Below are 25,370 nucleotides of genomic sequence, written 5' to 3' on the forward strand. Positions count from 1 at the left end.
AACGTACGTTGTTGTGAAAGAGTATAGAAAATCAGATCCCTATGTTTGGAATTTTAAATAAATTCCAAAAAATATACATAGATGTAATTGTCCTCTTACTGACACACCTCAGAATATGACCCACAACATCTTACCACCAATGGGTTCCTGCAGTTAATGAAAGCACCAAATACCTCAGTGTTGACAGTTGGCATCCTGTCATCGCCTGCCTGGACAGGCTGGAGGGGAACGGGTGGAAACAAAGATGCTGCTTGCATCACAAGACTCACTAAAAGAGAAAGTATTTTGGGAGTGGCAAGATTATAGCACACACCTAAGAGGAAAAATGGCAAGGGACCAGAATCCAAAATCTGCAGTCCCTTCAATGCCCTATGACACTGTGGTGTGGTTTCCTCCAGTGAAGGACTAGTTCATATTCAAGGCCCACAACATACCTGCTGTAACCGCTCACTATGGGGTGACATTTCTGGCTGTGTGTAAGATTTTGTACATTTCTGTCAGTCAATAGATACCAAATTTATACCACACAAGCCACAAAATGATGTCTATATGGAGGCAGGAGATCTGATTGACAGGAAAAGACTTGATTTATGAGAAGTATGACTACTATCACCAGTGGTCAAGGTGTTCTACTTCACGCATAAAGCCCTGATTCTGAGGTGCAGAAAGAGATTTTTCTTAATATTTGTTTTGCTGAATAGAAGAGACGAACAATAGGAAGAACACTTCAAGAAATTCTTAGTTAATGACTGCACAATTTTGCAGGTGGTACTGCAGTTTAATCAGCAAAACCACGTCACTATTCGTGACCAGTCTATTTGTGACTTAAGAACCAAGCAATTTTTATCATCGTCGCATTCCAAGAGCCGTAACTTTTTTATTTTTCAGTCAACATAGCCGTATGTGGCCTTGTTTTTTGCAGGACGAGCTAAATTTCTGGGTACATATAATTTATTGTATAACTTTTATTCATTTTTATTTGAGGGAGATGGCAATTTCCTTGTTTTTTTAGGTTTTAAAAGGTTTCCCAAATTTAGATCGTTTTTTGTTTGTTTTACTACTTTTGCACAATAAAAACACATTTTTTTTAAAAAAAACAACATTATTCGTTTACATAACATTTTTATTTTTCCATTGACAGTTTTTGATTGCTTTTTATTCAGTTTTTTTTGGGAGGTGGATGAACTAAGAAAAGCAACTCTGCCGTGGTTTTTTAAGTTTTTTTATTTATTTATATATCCATAATTAATGTCATCATTTTATAGAGTGGATCGTTATGGATGCGCCATTATCATTACCAATTATGTGTTGTTTTCTTTTACATTTTTTTCAAAAAGTCTTTGTAAGTGAAAAATAAATTCATATATAAATTTATATAATTTTTTTCAATTAAATTTATTTTACAAAACGCGCTCTTAAACATTTTTTTTTTAAACTTTTTTAGTCCCAGTGCGGGACCTGACATACTTGCCATTTAGGCCAGGATCACACACAGTTTTTGGCTGTTTTTTTTTGCATCAGTTTTTTCTTTAGTCCGTTCGTTCTTTTTGGATCTATTTCTGTCTTTGGCTAAAAAAAAAAAACTCAGCCAAAAACTGCATCAAAACAGTGTGTGTGATTATGGCCTTACCATTGCAATACTGCTTTAAAACGGACAAGCAGCCTATTATGCCCGTGGGGGAACATCATGGTGAGGCTTTCCACTGTCTAGCTCCACTATGTTGGTTTCTGTTTGTGATGTGCAACACTATTATCCATCCCTTGATTGCTGATCAAGTAAAAGTAGCTATGCTGCTTTTTGCATTACTGCAGCTCAATTTACTGCCAAAAAGGTGGAGGCCATTTCTGGCTTTGCTCCTTAACCTTATAAATTCTAGTTATGTCCCTGTACATTTTACAAAGTACTAAAAGCACCAAAAATGTAATTTGCAACTTATCTTCAGAGACGTAAGACTTTGATGTTACTCAGAATTCTGTCCTGTAGTATGTGGTAATAGATAGTTTTACTTTAAACATATAATGTATCTGTTAAACTTACTTACTAAATCATTCATATTGCGATCAGCGATAATCCTCTTCCACATCTAAATTCACTGACGTAGGCGGACTGTCCTGTCTGCAGTAAAATGCACCCAAGAAGAACTGTTGGGGTGAAAGAAAGATTTGTATTACAAGTAACCCATTTTAGTGCATTCAGCAAAGTTTTGTTCACATACGGACAGGACATTGTGTAATAGTCACTGATGACTTTTTAGATGTATATATTCAATTGCTTTTAACCTCTGGATTAATTTCCCACAGTTTTGAATTATTTTTCCGCAGAATTACTAAAATAAAATTTACAATTTAAAAATATAAATATAAAGTACATAAGTCAGTGATAAATCTGTCATTTCATTGCAAAACCCTGTCCCTTTATATAAATAGATATGCAGTTCTTCCTTAATAAGAGTATATGTAATAGCAGGGCGTCCACTGCTCGGAACGCCCATTCTAGAGGAACCAGCGCACCTGTGCAAAAAAATCTCTAGTATCCCTCCTCACCACTGACACTGCAAAAACATTAATCCAGGCCCTGATAATTTCTCACCTATTCATTTCCATTCCACTACACAAACTGGCTCCTTTTCAATCCATCCTGAACGCAGAAGCCGGGATGCTCTTTCTTTCTAGCAGTTATAATAACACCTCTGCTCTCTACTAGTCTGAAAGATCTCCACTCTAAACCAATGACCAAAAACTCTCATCCTCTCTTACTAAATCCTATCAATCCCATTTGTAGGACTTCTCCCGTGATGCTGTCATTTTCTAAAACTCACATCCCGGGACCACTAGTTTTGCTCCTAATATTCCCAGTTTTAAGCATGTCTTAAAAATGTCTTCAAGAAAGCCTGTGTCACATAACCATTGCCCTTGTCCCGTACACCACCTAAACTGGTCACAGGTTCTATCCACTTCTCTCTCCTCATCGTTCATCTGTTCAAATGATAATATGCATATTTAAACACCATGGGACCACGCAGCCATCATACTATTCAGGAAAGAGGTGTTCTGTCTCCTGGAGATGTATGCACTTTGGTATGAAAAATACAAATCAATCCAAGAACAGAAAACAACCTTGTAAAAACTGTTGATATAGATACTTTTGTACCTGTTTCCTCCAGCATCTTCACATGTCCTAGGTAGGGTTGTCACGATACCAAAATTTGGACTTTGATACTGATACTTCGCGTAGTATTGCGATACTCGATTCCAAAACGATACTTTGCCAACAATAATAATAATTTAAAAAAAAGTTCTTCCATTTTCTGATGTGAGGCGGGTGGGGTGATGAATTATGAACCTCCATGTGCCTCACATTAATAGTAATTAATCCCATCATGTACCACAGTCATAATGGACAACATTGGGTTAATGTTTGAGGTACATGATTGGGTTAATTCATATTAACGTGAGGCACATGGAGGTTCATAATTCATAATACCTCGTGCCTCACATTAATAAGTGAAAGAAAGCAGTTTTTATTTTATAACTGCGTAAACATCATAAATGACGCTATTTATTTTTGTTATTACCGAATGTGTATAGTTTATGTATTGAGACTTATTTTAATGTTTATTGTAAAAAATGTGTGTATTTTTAAATTGAACATTATATAATTTTTTACTTTTTTATTTATATGCCAATACATTGGCCTGTGTACTGATAGTACACATGTAGTTGTTAGGACATACCTAAGTATGCCCAAACAGGAAATATGGTCAGACAGCCCTGGGGTCCTTCAATGGACCCTGGGCTGTCTGCCCATATATGCTACGTCCTTTGATCGTGTCACAGGGATTCCATGTGACGTGATCCAAAGGGCATCCCCCTTCTCATTTACCCCTTGAATGCTGCAGTCAGCTTTGATCGCAGCATTCAAGGGAAAAGCGGCGGAGATGAGAGATTTCTCTTATCTCCGCCGTTAGAGTGGGGCTGCGGCTGTGTAATACAGCCATTGCCCCGCTCCTAACAATAAGTGTATGTGCGCGGTCAGCATAAGGTGATGCGGCCGGCGCTGCACTAATGAGCAGCGGTAGTGTGCCCGCCATGTTCGGTCTTCAGTGCCAGCGCTCGTTTTGCAGCGCTGGTCAGCACATCATGTTGACCGCACACGCACACTTTTCAGGACTCAGAGTGGGGCTGCGGCTGTGTGATTCAGCTATTGCCCCGCTTCTAACTACATTCATGTATTACAATACCGAGCTGTGCGCCCGCACAGCTTAGTATCGAAATACATGAAATAACAGTATTGAACTGTTTGAGGGTGCACGGCATCGAAACAGTATCGAAGTTTCGATGCATCGTTCAACCCTAGTCCTATGTCTACATGACCTGAAAGGCCACAGCTCCAAAACAGACATAAAAAAAATCCAGGTTACAATTTGCAACTACAGTACACATGGGGACAAAGATCTTGCTTTTGGAACTTTTAGAAATGGTCTGATGAAACAAAAGTGGAACTGTTTGGCCGTAATGGCCATCATTATGTTTGGAGGAAAATTTGAATGTTACTCTACAAACTCCGCTAACAGGTCATTAATATATAAAACAGTATAGGGCCCAATACTGACCCCTGTGGCACCTCACTAGTAATGGTGATGCAATATGAGTATGTAGCGTTAATGACCCCCTCTATTTTCTATCACTGAGCCAATTACTTACCCACTGATCACTATTGTCACAGTCGGTACAAGTGCCCTTGCTTGTATACCAAGCATATAACAAAATAATAAGGGGTGTTAGTGAACATCTTTGTATGTATGCAGGGTCTTATTAAACACAATTATCATCATCGAATGGAGTGTTTACTCATCTCACCCACAACACATGCTCTGAGATCAATTAACAATGTCCTAGTGTCAGAACTGCATAACGTCACATTAATTATAGTTTATTTTATGGTTTCCCATAGGGATTAGAAGCCTTTAAATGCACACTAACTTTTCAAACAACTTATGCTAATCTAATACGGTAGTATATCTGATATGTCAACTTTGTAATTTACTTAGGCCTCATGCACACGACGGTATTTTTTGAGAAAAAATTGTGCACCCATTATTTTCTATGGCACCACGCACATGACCGTGATTTACACAGATCGGTGCAGGGGCTGAAAATCCAGACCTCAAAAACTCAGGACAAGTCATTTTACGGTCTGGATGTGGAGTCTGTCGTGGATCCCTGAGTCCAGAAGACAGTGTTTTTTTGCGATTGGACGAACCACAACAGACCTGTGGTTTTGCAGACCGCAAAACCAATATGCCTTGCTGTTAAAATTTTGTTGTTTTAAACATGCAAATTCTGTGTGACGTTACTGCCACTAGTTGCTCCCTTCCTGTAATCCGCTATCCACCCCCTGTTCCCAAGCAAAATCAGTCTCTAGTTACAGAGCAAAGGAGACGGACTGCAGGATGTGGGGGAGTCTCTTCACTGCCTGCCAATAAAAGTCTATATAAAGAGGAAAGGAGGGAGCAGAGTGAGACACTGCTCATAGATGCCTATCGATAAGGAGAGGGGGAGCAGGAGAAGAAAAAGGCAGACACGCTGCCCATAAAAGTCTATGGAGAGGGGAGCAGGAGGAGCAAGCAGGAGAAGAGAAAGACACAGATACGATACGCATGGAGAGGCGAGGGTGAACAGGAGCAGAGTGGGAAAGATATATACAGATGTGTTGCAGCTTCTGGTAAGTATTACTGTCTCACCTGAGTGCTGAATTCTCAGCTAGACTGAGGTGTAAACTCCTCCATGCTGCTGCAGCTTCTATATATATGTATATATAGGATTTAATTGGTCAGAGTGGAAGTCACGTACGCCAATGGCCACCAGAAGGGAGCGGCTAACAGTATAGCAAAGCTCCCAGTAAGCCAATACACCTCACTACTTTGACCGAATGATAAATGGGGGTTTCAGTAGTTGGCCATACATTTATAGCTTTAGTAAACAAATAATGAACATCTTAACAGTTTTTTCTGAGTCTCCAGGAAGTGATATCCGACAATCAGGATTTATGGAAGCCATTGGCTGGAATCATACAAACCTGGCGTTCTGTACAAATGTGAAACGTTATGTGTAATTATATTTAGGCGTTCTGTTTCGTCTTGTTTAACACAGCATTAAAAATGATTCATTTACATTTCAGTTTGGTTAAGAAGTCAAAGTTCTTCATTATCAATGTCTTTGCTCTCATTGAGAAATAATAATCATGGCAATGCAATATTACAGCTACACTTGTGTGATCTTTTGCTAAACACCCAGTTGACAGGGTAACAGCAACTTCCCTTTCCTATAGGAAACCATGTTTCCTCTGCAGCAGATGTAAATATTAACCTTGCTATTACATTCCAAACATGTCAGAGACACAGAGCGAAACAATTACAATAATATAGAACTCATAGTATTATATTAATCTTATTAACAAGAATTGTATAGTACTATAAATTGCATTTCATTCCCCCTTCAGAAAAAACATTAAATAATGTCGTACCCTTAGGGTATGTGCACACACACTAATTACGTCCGTAATTGACGGACGTATTTCGGCCGCAAGTCCCGGACCGAACACAGTGCAAGGAGCCGGGCTCCTAGCATCATACTTATGTACGATGCTAGAAGTCCCTGCCTCGCTGCAGGACAACTGTCCCGTACTGTAAACATGATTATACTACGGGACAGTTGTCCTGCAGCAAGGCAGGGACTCCTAGCATCGTACATAAGTATGATGCTAGGAGCCCGGCTCCTTGCACTGTGTTTGGTCCGGGACTTGCGGCCGAAATACGTCCGTCAATTACGGACCTAATTAGTGTGTGTGCACATACCCTTAGGCTGGATTCACACAAGCATATTACGTCCGTAATGGACAGAACGTATTTCGGCCGCAAGTCCCGTACCGAACACACGGCAGGGAGCCGGGCTCCTAGCATCATAGTTATGTACGATGCTAGGAGTCCCTGCCTCTCTGCAGGACACTGTCTCGTACTGTAATCGTGTTTTCAGTACGGGACAGTAGTTCCATGGAGAGGCAGGGACTCCTAGCATCGTACATAACTATGATGCTAGGAGCCCGGCTCCCTGCCGTGTGTTCGGTCCGGGACTTGGGGCCGAAATACGTTCCATCCATTACGGACGTAATGTGCTCGTGTGAATCCAGCCTTAGATACATGCAGCCAAATGTATTGTTAGAAAAAATGTTGCTAATATGGAAGCAAGAGTGGAAGTCCTGTCGAGCCTTCTTACCCTATCTGACACTTGTTCAGTGACTTCAGTTGAAGATGCCTGATGACCCCAATCTCTCCAATGGGGTTATTAGATAATGCACCACTGTCAACAAGAAGATCAGACACAACTGGAGAAAGTAAGGGTAACATCCTTGGCAACAGTCAATCGTTGCCATTCCCCATTTTATGCTCCGGTTTTAGGCTGGGTTCATACCACTACGTCCAAAGAATACATTTCTAATGTTTATATTGGAATACCTTTATGTTTTCTTTTGCTGTACATAATACTATGGTTCATCATGCTAAATCCAGGATTCATTAAGCAAGAGATCATATGCCACAACCTGGAACAAAGGGTTAAGCATAAAGAACAAATAATCTCCATTCTTTTTTGCATCTCCACACCCTTTCCTTTTCTTTAGTTTATTACACCCACATAGCAACTACAGTAAGCAAGTTGCCTCTGACCTTGCCGCCCACGCCTGGCACTTGGAGAAAGTTACTTGAAGATTTATAGGTGTGTTTAAACATGTAACACATAAGCCATTTTCTGATTTCTGGCTACTTGAAAACCGGGACATTGTATATTACACATCCCCATGCATAAAAACATGAAGTATACCACACTACACTTCTGGGTAAAGTATAGTATTATTTGCCCATTAGGAACAAGTCCATATCATTACATATGACAATTATGTCCAATATTATCAGAGGGATAACAGCTATATTTATCATCCAATAAAGTTCTGAGAAAACTGAAGATGGATCTGATTCATTAACAAATTGTTCATGTACGCATAGCGCTAATAAGTGTTTACGTTCTCTTGCAGCCATTGTTGCCACTAACAGCTTAGGGTTCGTTGACATCTGCGTCAGGGCTCCGTTCCAACGTTCTGTCGGAGCTTTCCATCGGAACGGAGCCCTGACTGACAAAAACTGAAACCATAGATTTACGTTTCCATCACCATTGATTTCAATGGTGACGAATCCGGTGCCAATGGCTTCAGTTTGTCTCCGTTGTGCAAGGGTTCCTGTTGCTTTGACAGGATGAATACTGTGGTCGACTATGCTATTCATGCCGTCAAAACGACGGAACACTTGCACAACGAAGACAAACTGAAGCCATTGGCACAGGATCCGTCACCATTGAAATCACTCATAGAACACGGACCCATTGATTTCAATGGGGCCTGTCCACACATGCGTGAGTTTTCATGCAGTGAGAGTCCGTTGCGCAAAACTCACTGCAGGTCCTATATTGGTGCGTTTTCACACACCTACGCACCCATTGTAGTCAATGGGTGCGTGAAAACCATGCACAGCACACAGATGCACATCCGTGTGCTGTGTGTGATTTGCGCATCAATTCCATTGAAAAAAAGCAAAGTGCGCGAAAAACACATGCCACTCGCAAAGCAAACTGAGGCAACAACGCAACATATGGACAGATTTATGCAGGTTTTTTTATGCACATAAATCACGATCGTGTGAATGTAGCCTTATAGTAAGAGGCCAGTAAATGACTGTGCGATCTGCAGAAGATAAGTATTTCATTATGTAGGTAACATTACCCAAATTAACACAAGGAAATACAGAAATCCAATCAAGTGACAAAGCACATCACATAATAGTCAAGAACTGCAATAGAGTATATATATAGCAAACACCTTATGAACTAAACGATGTCCTGTTTAAAGCTGGGTTCACACTGAGTTTTTTGCAGGCGGAAAATCTGCCTCAAAATTCCGTTTGGAAGTTTGAGGCAGATTTTCCTCTGCCTGCACGCCGATTTTCGCAGCGTTTTTCGCTCGCGGCCATTGAGCACTGCATGCATAAAACGCCGCGAAATACGCTTTCTCTGCCTCCCATTGATATCAATGGGAGGTCAGAGGTGTAATCGCGCAAAGATAGGGCATGTCCCTTCTTTCTCTCGCGAGCCGGTTGTACTGCTCGCGGGAGAAAACCGCCCCGCCTCCCATTGAAATCAATATGAGGCATTTTCGGCCGTTTTTTGGTGAGTTTTGCGGAGCGGTTTCCGCGCCAAAAAAACTCGTAAAAAAAACTCAGTGTGAACCCAGCCTAAGAGGCTCAATCTATATACTTTAAATTCCAGCATCTTGTAATCCAGAAGTTCTGATAAAACAGCAATTGTTACCAGTACATAACTAATGGAGTTTATCAAGAACAGACACAACACTATGACCAAGAATAACAAATAAGGAAATTCCTGTAATTAAAAAACAAAGTTAGAGTGGAATATTTTAAGCTAACTTTTTATTTTTGGGCTAACTTACTGAAGACTGTCTACCCCTTATGAGTGCGTTTTATATACTTTACAATGACTGTCCAATAATCCAGAATATCTGATACTACATTTTATTTTTATTTATTTTTTTAAATCACAGAAAATGGGATCGAATTTATTCAAAATCACAGAAAACTTATACAAGGGCAGGTTAAAACACCAGTTCCCAGCAGGATGCAGACAAGCCACAATGCTACATAGAGGGAGGTCACACAGCTGGAAACTACTGATAAACAGCCACTCTCACACCTATCATCCACGAAGGGGGTGGCTGCTATTTATTATTATTACACACAAATGAAGCTTCTATAAGGTGCCAATTGCACGGTTATGTGTAGAGCACCATGCTGGCTAGCAGACTATTAGTTACGCCAATACTATTAGACCAGGCCAACTGTCCAGCGCCTTCGAAGTGTACCGCACAAAGTGCAGGCACCCCATTCTCCCCCAACATCACAAAGACGGGCTGCAAGCTTGCGTATTTTGGCCAAATTATTAACTAATACCTAATGTCTATAATTTTTGCAGGATGCAGTCTGGCCTGGTGGTCAAAAGTATGACCCTTTTCTGTGATTTCACATATTTACAAACACACATAAACACATACTTTGATATGAATTTCCGAACTTGATTTAGCGTCTTCAGTCTACATCTCGTCATAATGTTAACCATATTAATAAATTATGCCATTTTCCATCAAGCTACCAACAGGTAACATTTTTTTAATGTTTTCTGTCAGAAAAAGGCAAGATTATGCAATAAAAGGCAAGGTTATGCGATAAAAATGGATAACTTCTGATAGTCTTCAGAATGCAAAGGGCTTTCTTCATAGCGTGTGCTGAATTTTGTGTTGGGTGACAGTTTGCAGAGCAAACCACATGGACCACCAACTACAATGAGAGTTTCATACGCATCCAAGTAACAGTATTAGTATGAGCCACTGATACTCTAGATCACAGCCACAATGAGTAACTAATGGAACATGTTAAATGATTATGTTTTGTAAGTTTTGGCAAAAATACAGACAGACAGCAAACTGCATTTCTCAGAATGAAAACGGAAACAAAAAGGATGAGGTCTGTAAGTTCTCTGGAAATGTGAGAAACAATATTGCAATCTCCAGTAATGGAGAGGAGGTCGACTCATAAAGGGTGACTCATGGGAGAGATGCCACTTGAAGGAAATTGCAAAATACTATAGGAACTGAATCATACTGTTTCCCGGCAAATATTTCAGATCACCTATAGAGGTTTAATGAATGCAGTGTAGAGCCAAAATGTCCCTCAAACCTCTGACACAAAAAAGTTAATTTAGGACAAAAAAAAACCTTATGAAATAATATTGCCATATTGAATATTAGTAATTAATGGAAATATAAACATATATTGCCAAACTAGTAAAAAATGTCACTCTGATCTATTCATTATATATATATATATATAAACATTCTATACATATGTAAATATATATGGTTTTCTAAAAACATACTTATAGAAATGTGATTTTCATAAATGTTTAATATAGAACATTTTATTATACATAATATTTATTATATTATCCATATTACAAATATATTGATGTCAAATTCTGACATATTACTATACCACTATACCAACATAAATACCACTTCAATCACTGTCCACAGTTACAAAAATATACAATGTAACTGTAATTACAATGTACATAGTATATGATAAGAAATAATGAACACTGCTTACCGGTCACTGTCTCCAGGAGCAATGCCTCCCCAATGAGTGAAGGGAAGGGACTTCAGTACTTGACATGCACTTGCTTGGTAATACCACCCACTTGGTAATAACAAGTGCCCTCCATACCTATAAGACTGAGCCAGGAAATTCGCTATTGGGTGAACAATCTTCAAGATGTGAACTTACTTTTTCTTTCCTTCATTGCTGGGATATCTCACGTGCTCTGATAAAAGGTGGAAATGCTGCTCTCCACAACTTGTGAAACAAGTGCTTCCCCTGAAGAGTCGTCTTCTCCTATACTGCCTGGTCGTCCTCCAAATCCTTTGGAAAAAAAAAGTCAACAAGAAAAACCACAATGAGTTGTTTTTCTAATTCCTCGAAACGGAGTCAGTCTGTCATCAGCAGCCTACTCAATGTGTGCATAACCCAGGGCTAAATCCAAAAGGCCGGTTGGATAAAAGTGTTCCCTCCTGTGCCACAGACATCCATCACAATGCAGAATGCCATCTCCATCCTGCTGGCTGTGAGGGCACAGTACATGCCATGCTTCACACTGTAACAGTCACAAGATTAATCAAATGCCGCCCTTATCAAATAGCCAGTGTTTATAGATCCAGGAAAAGTTGACGGATGATCAAAGATTAGATGAAACGAGGAAAACACAAATCTTTTGATTTTCTTCTTGCATATGAAGTCCTGTTATGGTTTTTTTCTGTCAGCTTTACCTTCCAGTTTTACCAAACGAGGACTGTCAGACCTCTGCCTTCAGTTTATAAGCTCTGCTCTCCAGTGCTGCTAAGTATAACAAACAGCTAAAGATTTCGCAACAGCCTCTTACTTAACCAGGCTGTTCCACCTACTCACATTTGCACTAAGCAATAGAAAGGCAGCACAGGAAGCTGAAGCACAACTGCCAGTGCGGTCCCTTCCAAAAAAATAAAGGTTTCAGGACCTCGGCTGGAATATCCAGCAGCAAAGCCACTTACAAAATACATTTGTACATCACATTCTTGGTACTTTCCCATGAATTCATTTAAAAGTTCACTGAAATGATGTCAAGTACATGCAATGGCATACGGCTGAGAGAATAAAAACGAATGTCTGAATGGTTGTTAGTTTTTGTTTCTTTTTCTTTATAAAGAACAGCACTATAGACAATCAGAAAACATGTTTGTTTCTTTGCCTGAGGTGCACATAATCCAATAACCTGCTAAAAGAATACAAACCCATACACACTAGTAACATATGGATCCTAGAAGAATGATTTTCCGCTATAAGAGCCTGTGCAGCTCCACAACAAGCAATAAAACAAACGTATGTCCCATGGCAACTTCTGCAGTTTATTTCTATATTATTCTAAGTATGTATAAGTATATGTGCCTACCCAGCTCTGGATCAATTGTGAACTTTTCATGCCGAATCTACAAGAAAAATCCACGACGAAAGTACAGTACAATGCTTTATGTGAGCGGATTCGAGTGCATGCTGGGGATTTTCAAATCTGCATCATGCGTTATCTGTGACAGATATTTTTTTCCAGATTTCTCGCAAAATTCACACATCGCTATGCAAAAGGTGAAATCCGCTTCAAAATCTGCTTTTAAATCCATGACACTAAAACACATGTAACACGTGTGAAGATACAAGATCCACTAAAAGTGCAATTCTATGCAACCACAACAATTATGAGAAGCTCCAAGTTGTCTAAGCAACAGTGGTTCACTGTAAATCATAATGAAAATATTGAGCGAAATACAGTCGGTGACTCAAATTATATGTAAACTGAATGAAGCTAAAGTTTAGTCAGACACTATGCAGCACGAGATTTATGTAGCCTCGTGCTAAAGGCTCATTCAGATGAACGTAATACTGGTCCGTATACAGGGGAGTAACTAGGAAAGACTGGGCCCCATAGCAAACTCTTGAACGGGGATCCCCCGGGTGCCATAAGCAGCCCCCCTTATAAATAGTGCCCCCTGTAGAATGTGCCATACAGCCCCCCTGTAGACAGTGCTATATAGCTCCCACTGTATATAGTGCCACACAGCCCCACCCTTGTATATAGTGCCACACAGCCCGCCCCTTAGTAGATAGTGCAGTACACAGACCCCTATAGATTGCGCCAGTCAGCCCCCTGTAGATAGAGCAACAGCCCTCCCCTTGTAAATAGTGCCACACAGCTCCCCCTTGTGTATAGTGCCACACAGCACCCTCTTGTGTATAGTGCCACACAGCTCCCCCTTGTGTATAGTGCCACACAGCCCCCCCCTTGTGTATAGTGCCACACAGCCCCCCCCTTGTGTATAGTGCCACACAGCCCCCCCTTGTGTATAGTGCCTCAAGGCAATGGCGCATACGAGAAAGTTGTATCAGCCAGGGAGATGTCACTCAAACATGGAAAGGTGGGTTTGGAGGCAGGACTATGTGACTCTTCAGGCTAGCAGCACCGCCCCATTTAATGTGTAATTAGCATATAGTGTGCGCCGTTTTAAAAGTAGATTTTAAAGATTTTGCTGCATCTGAAAAAAACATACAAGAGAATGTTTGGAAATATTGTCAGGTCATGTATTACCGTATGGTGGCGGTTCAAGGGGTTAAAACTACCTGACAGATTCCCATTAAATATACAATGAATTGAGAACAATTCCATCTGCCCTGCAATTTTGTGATTATAAATATATCCTATATAATTACAGCTCCAGAAGCAAGCTCTGACATATATACAGCACCAGAACCAAGCTCAGTACATAAATACAGCACTAGAACCAAGCTCCTTACATATATACATCCCCAGAACCAAACTCAGTACATAAATACAGCACTAGAACAAACCTCAGTACATATGTACAATACCAGAACCAACATCAGTAAATAAAGACATCCCCAGAACCAAGCTCATTACATATATACAGCACCAAAACATTTCTGCACTTATAAACGAAGTTAAAATTTTCAACACCTCTAAATATAATAAAGTGCCATACACTGCACCTCTAACTATAATAGCGCCATACACTGTGTCCATGATTATAATAGTACCATACACTGTCACACACACACACACACACCGTGCCCCCTGTAGATAGTTCCCCCATAGCCCCCTGTAGATAGTGACCCCAATAGAGCCTCTATAGATAGAGTAAATGGTGTATCACATACAGCCCTCTGTAGATAGTGCCCACATATGGACTCCAGAGCTGCAAGGCAATAGTGCTAACCACTGAGCCACCGTGCTGCCCTACATATAGCTTCCCCTATAGACAGTGCTCCACGTATAGCCCAACTGTGTAGATAGTCTCACATATAGCTCCCCCTGTATAGAGTGTCCCACATATAGCCCACCCCTGTAGACAGTGCTCTACATATAGCCACCCTGTAGTTAGTGCCCCACAGGTAACCCAACTCTGTATATAGTGCCCCACATATAGACCCCCCTGTAGATAGTGGCCCACATTCCCACATATAGACCCCCCTGTAGATAGTGGCCCACATATAGACCCCCTGTATATAGTGGCCCACATAGTCCCCCCCCTGTAGATTGTGCCCCACATAGACCACCCCTGTAGATTGTGCCCCCACTATAGATAATGCCACTTACGGTTTTATGAGAAAAAAACAAAAACTTTACATACTTTAATCCTGTTCCCGCGCAGTCCGATGGCAATGCAGACCTGCTCTCTTCTGAGCAGGTCTGCTGGAGCTGAACGACGCGTCGTTCAATGACGCTGATTGGCGGGGCAGAATGGCTTGCCCCGTCAATCAGCACCTTTCAAACACGGAAGCGGCGCGATGACGTCATCGCGCCGCTTGCGTCATTGAAAGGTGCGGATTGGTGGGGCAAGTCATTTTTCCCCGCCAATCAGAGTCATTGCAAGGTGCTGAATAGTCGGGGACAGAACATGCCCGGCCATTCAGCGCTAATGCATGTATTTGGCTGTCGCTAGCACCGGGGCCCCCTCCAGTACTAGCGACGCCTACGGGCATGAGAGGGCCTGTGTCACCTGGCCCATACTTGGAGGCTCGGCTGCGCGGGCCCCGTAGTAGCGACGCTACCGCTGTAGCAGCCATAATGGCTGCTAGCGGCACCACCTGACATATGGGGGGGGGGGGCGTGTCGGCTGCCGGCAAGGGCCCCCTCAAGCCGAGGGCCCAGTAGCCGCTACGGCTGCTACCGTGATAGTTACGTCACTGTCTGTATATGTAAACTGCATGAAGCTAAAGTTTAGTCAGACACTATGCAGCACAAGATTTATGTAGCCTCATGCTAAGGGCTAATTCAGACGAACGTAATACTCGTCCATGTGCTGTGAGTTAAAATAACTCGCAGCACACGGACCCATTCATTTCTCATGGGGCTATTCACGCAGCGAGTGTCCGTTGCGTGAAACTCATTGCATGTCCTATATAGGTGCGTTTTTGCGCACCTAGTCGCCCATTAATGTCTATGGGTGTGTGAAAACCATGGACAGCACACGGATGACATCCGTGTGCGGTCTGTGATTCATGCATCAGTTACATAGAAAATCAGATAAATAAATGTAAAAAAAAACAAACACATGATACACGCAAAGCACACTGACATAAAATGTAGGAAAAACGCTGAAAATAGCTAAGGCCCTGTTCACATTAATGTTGGAGGCTTTCTTAGGGGCCTCCGTTGCAGACCTGGCCAGGATTATGGAAAACAACAGCGATGCATGCTGCTCTATTGTTTCCAGTAAAACCAGACACCCCGACGGAACCCATTAAAGACAACGGGTTCCGTTGGTCACCAGTGGTGTCGAATTTACATTTCTACCTTTCCTGTGAAAAGAAGCAGAGATTTATTGAGCAGACAAGCACGGTACAAGATATGAAAATAATGCTTTCCTCAGGGTGTATATGTAACGATACCGATAGAATACCAGTCCAGCAAAAAGCGCATGCATAACAAGACTTGGCGCAAGATGTCAGACTAGGCAAGTGGTGGCAAACCCACCCTGCAAAATCGATGAACTGGGGCCCTGCCTGAAGTAGATAGAACCCACTATCTGGAATCTGCTAACAGACCCGGAGTGCTCCTGCAGTTGAAAGGGAAACTTGCTTTCGCCTGGTAGGTGAAGCGGACAGCTAGAGTAGTCAGACAAGCAGAGGAAATAACAGGGAGGTAACGTAGTACAATGCAGTGAAACACAAGATAAGTCAGGCAGGCCGAGGTAGTAAACACAATAAATCAAATAAGGTACAAAATCAGAATACAAGAGAAAGGTCAGGTGAGCCGGGGTCAAACAAGGAAACAACAAATAGATCTCACAGCAGCCAAAGCCCAAATGAGCCACAGAAAGTTAATCTCTGGCAAAGAGGTCTAACACCAGGGGTGTTATATATGAGGCTAAATTGGATGATTGCGAGTGACAACAAGCAAACCAGTCAAGATTTTAACCCTTGCCTACCTTTCAGACCAGCTCTGAGAACAGGGAATAGGACAGTATGATGTATATTATAAGTAAACGTTCTGTTGCAACATTTGCTATGGTATTGGGCAAATAGGCCATTATAGCTGCATATGAGGCCACAAGAAATAATTATGAATTATACAGTATATATTTATAGAAATTGTAAATACAAATATCTAAATGAAAGCCAACGATCAGCTGTTATTGCTAGTGGCTAATGATGTCCCACACATGGCTCAGGAGCAAAGGATGGATCATTTAATGGTAGTTGCTTTGATGGACCATAATGAAACTTTAGTTTAAATAATAAAAGTTAACATTTCCATTTTAACGGATTGCCGTGCTTCCTTACCCAATAATGATATAATGGTACCAGTAATAATAGTACAGGAGGACAAGTTATAGTATGTCCCCATATCATCATGTCACCATGACTTGCTTGCTCCTCTGTCTGCGTTCATCTGTTGCATAATACAACTACCTTATCACTTGACAAGCATAAAGAATAGGTGTGTCATGGACAAGTGCCAGGAAAAGAGAACAAGTATGTCATAGTGCGTATAGTATGTTGCGGCATAAAACGACATTATCATGTGACCAGCATGCTATTGCATGTACACCCCTGCCTTCCTATTATAGGATGAGAGTTGAGGGCACACTGCCACTGTTAGGCTGGATTCACACGAGCGTGGCGTTTTTGCGGACGCAAAAATGCGGCGTTTTGCGCGCGCAAAAACCACTTGACAGCTCCGTGTGTCATCCGTGTATGATGTGCGGCTGCGTGATTTTCGCGCAGCTGCCATCATAGAGATGAGGCTAGTCGACGTCAGTAAATAGTCACTGTCCAGGGTGCTGAAAGAGTTAACTGATCGGCAGTTAACTCTTTCAGCACCCTCGACAGTGAATTCCTATCACAATATCGAGCAACCTGTTAAAAAAAACAAAAACGTTCGTACTTACCGAGAACTTCCCTCCCGGCCGTTGTCTTGGTGACGCGTCCCTCTCTTGACATCCGGCCCCACCTCCCTGGATGACGCGGCAGTCCATGTGACCGCTGCAGCCTGTGCTTGGCCTGTGATTGGCTGGAGCTGTCACTTGGACTGAATTGTCATCCCGGGAGGTCAGACTGGAGGAAGAAGCCGGGAGTTATCCGTAAGTCAGAACTTCTTTTTTTTTTACACGTTCATGTATAGTGCGGAAGTCACTGTCCAGGGTGCTGAAACAGTTTAACTCTTTCAGCACCCTGGACAGTGACTATCTCCTGACGTCGCGTAGCGGAAATTTTTTCGCCAGGTTCGGTCAAAACGAGTTCGGCCGAACCCGGTGAAGTTCGGTTCGGTTGTCCGGGTTCGCTCATCTCAAAGACACTCCGTTTGGATGTTTGTAAACAGAAAAGCACGTGGTGCTTTTCTGTTTACATTCATCCTTTTGACAGCTCTTGCGCGAATCACGCAGTTCGCACGGAAGTGCTTCCGTGTGGCATGCGTGGTTTTCACGCACCCATTGACTTCAATGGGTGCGCGATGCGCGCAAAACGCCGAAAGAACGGACCTGTCGTGACTTTTTTTCAGCGGACTCACGCTGAGTAAAAATCACAGACATGTCAGCACGGCCCCATAGACACAAATCACGCACGTTGCACGGACGTTTTTCCCGTTCGTCTGAATAAAGCCTTATGATGAGATTGCTTTACGAGGCAGGATACTATAATGTGCCCTTGTCTCTCTTTCTATAACTATTGTATAAAGAGAAGTGCAAGCACGTTGAAGAATACTCATCTACATAGGTAAGCTTTACCTTATTTTAAATGAATGGGTTCTGTTTCTGTTTGACGGAATGTCAACCGTAACTCATAAAAAATTTTAAAAAAGTATAATGATATTTCAAAAGTGCTGGTGAAGAGGTTGTCCAAGATAAGAAAAAAAGTCTTCCCTATAAAAGTCTGTCATGTGTATGGTATGGCATCTTAGACTTATCCACTTGAATGAGTCTAAACTGCAACACCAGGCACAACCCGTGAACAAGAGTGGCGCTGTTTCTGGAGAAAAAAGCAGACCCTATATTCTAATCTCATACAACCTCTTTAAGTGACTATGTCTCGAGGATGACCACTGTTGGTTTACTTTAAGACATGACCCCCAGCGTCCCTCTCTGGCTTTCAGTGAGCGTGATATTGCTCCATGTGATTACTATTCTTGACAGCCAAATTTTCATTCAGAGATTAACTTGGATGCTGGTCTGTTAGTCACCCATCTGAGGAGCCTGAAGTAAACAGTGATTACACAACCGTCATTCCATTTAGTGCAGCTATTCCTGACTGGAAGTGATTCATGTGCTAAGAATCGCAATGTCCCTGCTGGAATATAAAAAAACACAATTCATTATGAGTAGGGATCTGGTTTATGTTGGGGGCACGTGTCTTTGTGACCACCAACAAATGGTGTCTGAGTCACCCATTTCATTAGATGATTCGCCCTGAGACACTTCCTCCTGTCTCCGTTCAATGTATTTATCTTCAGCTTCACTGTCTCTCGGACTGCTCTGTAATTGTCCTTCTATGTAAGTTCTATGCCCATTCACCTGCAAAGCTTTATAAGGAGGATATTAGTCATATTTGGAATCAAATGGCATGCTATTCTAATCTGAGGAAGATCCTTTCATCTATGTCAATTACTGGAATGAGTAAGGCCCTTAGATATGGACAGAACCTTTTATTACGTAGGATCAGTCCGCTTTATATTTCCTCGCTCTACTCATGTAAAAGTGACTTTACACTTGACTTTCTAGAGTAATTATGTTTCAACCAACAGAGTGGGAATAAATAAGAAAAAAAGCACATCCATTTTTGCAAAGTAATAGTTGACAGTGTCACATCCGATACATCCTCGAGTAATTATGCTAAAACGTCAAGTGAATCGAAATGATCAGATGCAAAATATTCCCTATAGAGACCATTTCTGAACATATGAAGTTATGTAACATTAATAAAAATTCCTAGTGCTGGAGAAGAATTCGACTTTGGCGGAATTAAAGAATTGCACAAAAGCAAAACCTGTATATGAATGATCTGGAACCAGTTTGTGGGTTCATTATAAGCAGTCCGAGCTGTAGGCATAGTCCATAGGGTTTATATCTACCAGTATATGACAGGTACTCTCGGCAGGGGCGTAGCTATAAGGGGTGAAAAGGAAGCAGTGGCTCTGTTGCCATATAAGACAATCCATTACATGTATATTATAATATGTTTCAAAATGTTTGTTTGTTTCACAGGTTTTAAAAGACATTTCAGTTTGTATGTGTGGGGGAGTATTTGGAGGAAGCGTTACATTCCATGTATTCTTGTGACGTGACATGCATGCCACAGCAACTAGAGCAATGCCTTTGATATGTATCACTAGTACTCAGAGGTGAACTCTGCTTTTGGATTCACTTCCTACAACACCATTCACACCAATACAATAATAACCATAGAAACATTAAAGGGGTTTTACAGATTAAAACATTTTCCACCCATTAAATCAGTACAGAAACCACATTGCCTGTTTTGTGCTTCTTCCGCCAGCATCATTCCCACACCTTGTCCACACTGTGAAAACTTGTGCAGGAGAAATCTATTTTTTTTTTTAAAACCCTAACGTCAATGCATGTGATGCGTATTACGTGCAGATTTACGTAGCAATTTATGCAGCAAAAAGTAAAAACCGCACTGAAAAACGCATCGTTTTTTGCTGTGAATTTCTTGCGGTTTCCTGCATATTTTCCACAGCAAAAATTTGCAACGTGTGCATGAAGCCGAAGGGTAGGAACACTAGGCGTAAACACAACAGATTTTCCTAAGAAACTCCGCAGCGTAGTACAGTAGCAGCAGTGTGGGTGAGATTTGAAAAAATCTCATCTACACACAGTGAAAAAACCTGCCAAGAAACCGTTCATAAATTGGCAAGTGATAAAAAAAACCACTTATTTTTTTTGTAAAATTAGTCCTAGCGACGCAATCTCCTCTTCTGAGCGCATCCCGGCCTCCTGGGATGAAGTTTCATCCCAAGTGACTGCTGCAGCCAATCAAAGGCTGCAGTGGTCACATTGGACAACAGTGTCATCCCAGGAGGCCGGGCTATGCTCAGAAGGGATGGATGCGTCGCCATGACTACGGCTGGGGTAAGTATAATTTTTTTTTTATTCCTGCAGGATTTCCGCAGCGTATATATGTCGCCCAAAAAAAACAATTTGGTGCGGTTTCTAGGGCGGAATTCCCTGCTGCTTCCAGGACAGGTACGCTGTGTAATTTTACGCAACGTATCTGTCCTGTGTGTTCCTACCATAAGGGTATGTTCAGTGCAAACAGCAATCTGACGTACAGAATATATGTATTTATTAATACTAGCACTGTGGCACCATTATTTATATCATTATAGGAAGCTTTCTCAATGTTTTGCTGTTGTTACAGCAAAACATCAACAACGAGTATCTGTCTACATTTGTTCAGCAAGCGGTCAGGGAGAGCTGTACTCACTTACAACTACTTGGAGATTTTGATATTTAAAGGGGTTGTCTAGATTTTTTAAATTAATGGCCTATCCTTAGGATAGGTTATCAATATTAGATCGAGGGGATCCGATTCTCAGTACCCCACCGTTCAGCTGTTTGAAGTGGCTGCGGCGCTCGTACGGGCGCCACAGCCTCTTTATTGTTTAAATGGTTCTCCTTCTCATTCGTACTTGCACGCAACGTTACATTTGTAGCGGCTGCGCAAGGTATTGCACCACTGTCTCATTTACTGTCACCCCATTGGCAAGATGGCTGTCTAAGAAACGGGTTGTCATGGCAGCCGGGGCCTAACAATGATCCCCAGGTCTGCCATGTATTAAACCCTGCCAAAGACACAACCTACTAGGCTGCCTGCCTATAACATTGACAAGCCTAATACATTGCAATGTATTATAGAAGCAATCGGGGCATTACATTTTCAATTCCTGTAGTAGGGCAAACGACAAAAGTTGTTATAAAAAAATTCTAATTAAAAAAAACAACAAAAAAGTTTTTCCTTTATAACGTCCTTTGCTTAAAAAAGACACATAATTAGTATTACGCCATATTTTGTTTTTATTGTGCAAAAGTAGAAAAGCACAAAACGATTCACAGAATAAAATTATCATGTTGTTTATAATGCACAGTGAACACCGTAAAAAAAAAACCCAAAGACATTTGTGGAATTGTTGCTCCCCAAAAAAAAAAATTAAGGAAACGTATACATTGCATGTACCTCAAAATGGTGCCACTAAAAAATACAAATCATTCTGCAAAAAGCTAGCCCCGAAAAAAAGTTATGGCTTTCGGAATAAGATAAAAAAAAAACCTCAGGAAAAAAAACGCTGTGTCATTAAGGGCCGGTTCACATCAGCGTTGGCTTTCCGTTGCGGGGTTCCGTCAGAGGATTCCGTCGTGGAACCCCGCAACGGAGAGTCAAACGGAAACCACAGCTTCCGTTTGCATCACCATTGATATCAATGGTGACGGAAACATTGCTAATGGTTTCCGTTTGTCACCGTTCCGGCAGGTTTCCGTTCTTCCGACGGAATCAATAGCACAGTCGACTGAGACTTCCATCGGAAACCCCTCAACAGAACACAGACGGTTATGTGAACAGAGCCTTATGTTTCTTTTCTAGCTTTATTTCCCTGGTCCTCCCAAACCAGCACTTCAGGGGATTCTTTAGTGGATGCAGCTTCACCTACTAGCTAAGCGGCTCCATCAAGAAGCTGATTGGCGGGGGTGCCGAGAGTTGGACCCCCACCGATCTAATATTGATGGCCTGTCCTAAAATAAAAATCCCAGATAACCCCTTTAAAGTAGATATGGTCCTGAGATTCACATTTATACAGATTAACCCGTTAGTGACCGCCAATACGCCTTTTAACGGCGGCCACTAATGGGCTTTATTCTGATGCATATGCCTTTTTACGGCACTGCATCAGGATAAAGTAAACAGAGCAGGGAGCGTCAAATCTCCCTGCTCTCAGCTGCAAAATAGGCTGGTCATTAAGGGGTTAAAGGACTTCAGAGCACCATACTGTATATTTCTATATACTGATGAATTAGGGAGAGAAAATGAGTGGAATATGAGGTTTCTTTCAAAACCACATGCCAAATGACTCAAGCCATCATCATGTGATCCCTGTGCATAAGAAGAGAAGAGTGGAAAATGGATTTATGACTCAGATCAGTTGGATAAATGATGAATGTTTTAATAATTTCTGGAATTTATTTACCAATTCCACTGAACAAACTCATCTTTCATCAGTTACAACAGGTGGGTTTCATGGGGGAAGGAGGTTTGATGCAGTTCCAGGTTGAGCCACTCGGTAGCAGTATGGCAACAAAATACTGATATTACACGCAAAATGTATTCTGAGTTGCCTACTGTGAGTACAACAAAATTGCCTACATGGTGATAACAATCAGTTAGACTTCTATTGTACTTCTAAATCAATAAAGAAAAAACACATTATAGATATTTATTTAATAAGTCCCTGTTGTAAAATTTCAATTTAACCTTACATAGATACATAGAATACATAGAAGCGATAAAAGGTGGATCCTCTCAGTCTAGCCGTCTGTTCAGCTGAACTGACGGTATTGGCTGAGAGAGAACGATACAGCTTCTATGTATACAGGATACATAGGAGCTGCATCGTAGAAAGTAAGAAAATTTTTTTTTTTATTCAAAATCAATTAGAAAAGTGCTTAAAAACACATTGGTTTAATTTAAAAAAATATATATTTAAAGGTGTAGACAGTCTTTAAGGTAGGGTTCACACATTGTGAAAATGTCAAGCTGATGAACCGGTCTACAAATCTGCAACAAAATCTGCATGTGTTTCATGCAGATTTTTGGTGGATTTTGGTGCGGCTACAGCCATGGATTTCCCCTATCTCATTGCAATGAATGAAATTTGCTGCATTTCCTCTACAGATAGGGCATGCCTTGGATTTAAAAACCCACAACATCTCTAGAATCTGCTGTAGATTTTTTATACGGTAAGTGAATGGGGTTTGTTAAAACCTAATTCACTTACCTAGTACTTTACTTTGTTGCGGACGTTCAATACATATTCCATAACTGAAATTCTGCAACAAATACGTGAACCTGGCCTTAGATGGACATGTGCCAGCACAACTAAAATAGAGAGAACAAGGAGGTTACTGACTGATTAACAAAAGAGCTTCTCTGCAGGGATCATATTTGATTCCTTGACCCTGCTGAGTCAGTGTCGTATTATTTGGAAAACTGGTTTAAGGCTGGGTTTACACACCGCGGTCAAAATAAATTTTTTATCGCCAACCGTGGCAGAAACCGCAACATTTTGGCACGATTTTTGTTTAATCCTTTTTACACGCATTTTAAACGCTACACGTAAACTAAGCCTAAGGCCCATTTACACGAGAAGATAATTGCATTAGCGATCGCAGATACAATCACTGAATGATCATTCTAAATTTAGAATTTGGTCTCCTATTATAATAAAGTTACATATCTGCTATCAAACAAACGATTCATGTTTACATATCACAATATCAAAACGACCAACGAGTGTTTTATTGCTAGTTGTTCAGTCACTACACCTATTTACATTAAAGGGGTTTTCCAGTCCCTAAAAATTGAGGATAGGCCATCATAAGGTGCTGGTCCCGGGAGTCGGACCCCGACCCATCAGCTATTCATTGCCTATTCTGAGGATAGGCCATCAATTTTTAGGGACTGGAAACCCCCTTTATTCGATTATCGTATGCACTCACTCATTAGCGTTTGAATCTGACCGGTCATCTGCTCGTGTAAATGGCCTTTTAATCTGAAGCAACCCTTGTCTACAGCAGGCCAGTTCTGGATGGACCAGAAGATCTACAGCAGATCTCTAAAGTGGGAACCCTGTTGAATATCAATCTATATTTTTTGGTTTCCAAGACCCAGTAAAAGGCAACAGACGGTAGACTATAGGATCAGTTAGGAGACAAGTTGACATTTTAGTGGCCCATCAATAAATACTTTCATAGACCATAGAAATCAGTCCAAAAACGTGGGAACGTCAGCAAATTTGTAGCCACTTGGCTCCTGGGATTTGTCCAGCTCTGTTCAGACTCTAATCTTATTGGAGTCGGAGAGGAAGATTGGGACTACCACGATATAAGCAAAGGTTATTCTAACGTGTATCTTCGATTTCTATGCTTCTTGATGGCATGCACTTGCATTTGAAGAATCAATCAGTAACTTTATAGCTGATAAGAAAATGTTCCTCCTTTATGCTTGAGATCACTGTTCCTCATTCTCCCACTTGTTTTATTTTTACAAAAACTTTCCTCAGCAAAAGCAAAGTTCAAACACAATCTGGAGACTTGTATCGGAGCCGACAGACGCACCCCTCCCAAGCAAACAATCATTCCTCACAAACTATGTGAATGGACACTTCCGGTAAGGCTTAGGCGAGCAAGTAAATTAATAAATGAAAGGTTACTTGAGAATCATATTAGTGATGACAACCAAAACATCTGTGGTAACTTATTCTATTTAGGATCCCCCACAAGGGCCTCGTAGTTAACCTTTGCAGCTAAAGGAAAAGAGGTTTAATCCTGTAGAACTGCAATCCTTCTTTACTAACACAACTGT

General features: G+C 41.2%; 1 long non-coding RNA gene across 1 annotated transcript in view; it reads left to right on the forward strand.

Moving 5' to 3' along the window:
- The window catches only part of LOC142747982 (uncharacterized), an 81,221-nt gene extending 56,058 nt beyond the window's left edge, over positions 1-25,163 (forward strand). The window contains exon 4 of the long non-coding RNA XR_012882111.1: positions 25,069-25,163. This is a non-coding gene — a long non-coding RNA (uncharacterized LOC142747982). The remainder of the gene's footprint in view (positions 1-25,068) is intronic.
- The last annotated feature ends 207 nt before the right edge of the window (positions 25,164-25,370 follow it).

Source organism: Rhinoderma darwinii, chromosome 3 (assembly GCF_050947455.1).
Source record: "Rhinoderma darwinii isolate aRhiDar2 chromosome 3, aRhiDar2.hap1, whole genome shotgun sequence".
NCBI classification, from domain to species: Eukaryota; Metazoa; Chordata; class Amphibia; order Anura; family Rhinodermatidae; genus Rhinoderma; species Rhinoderma darwinii.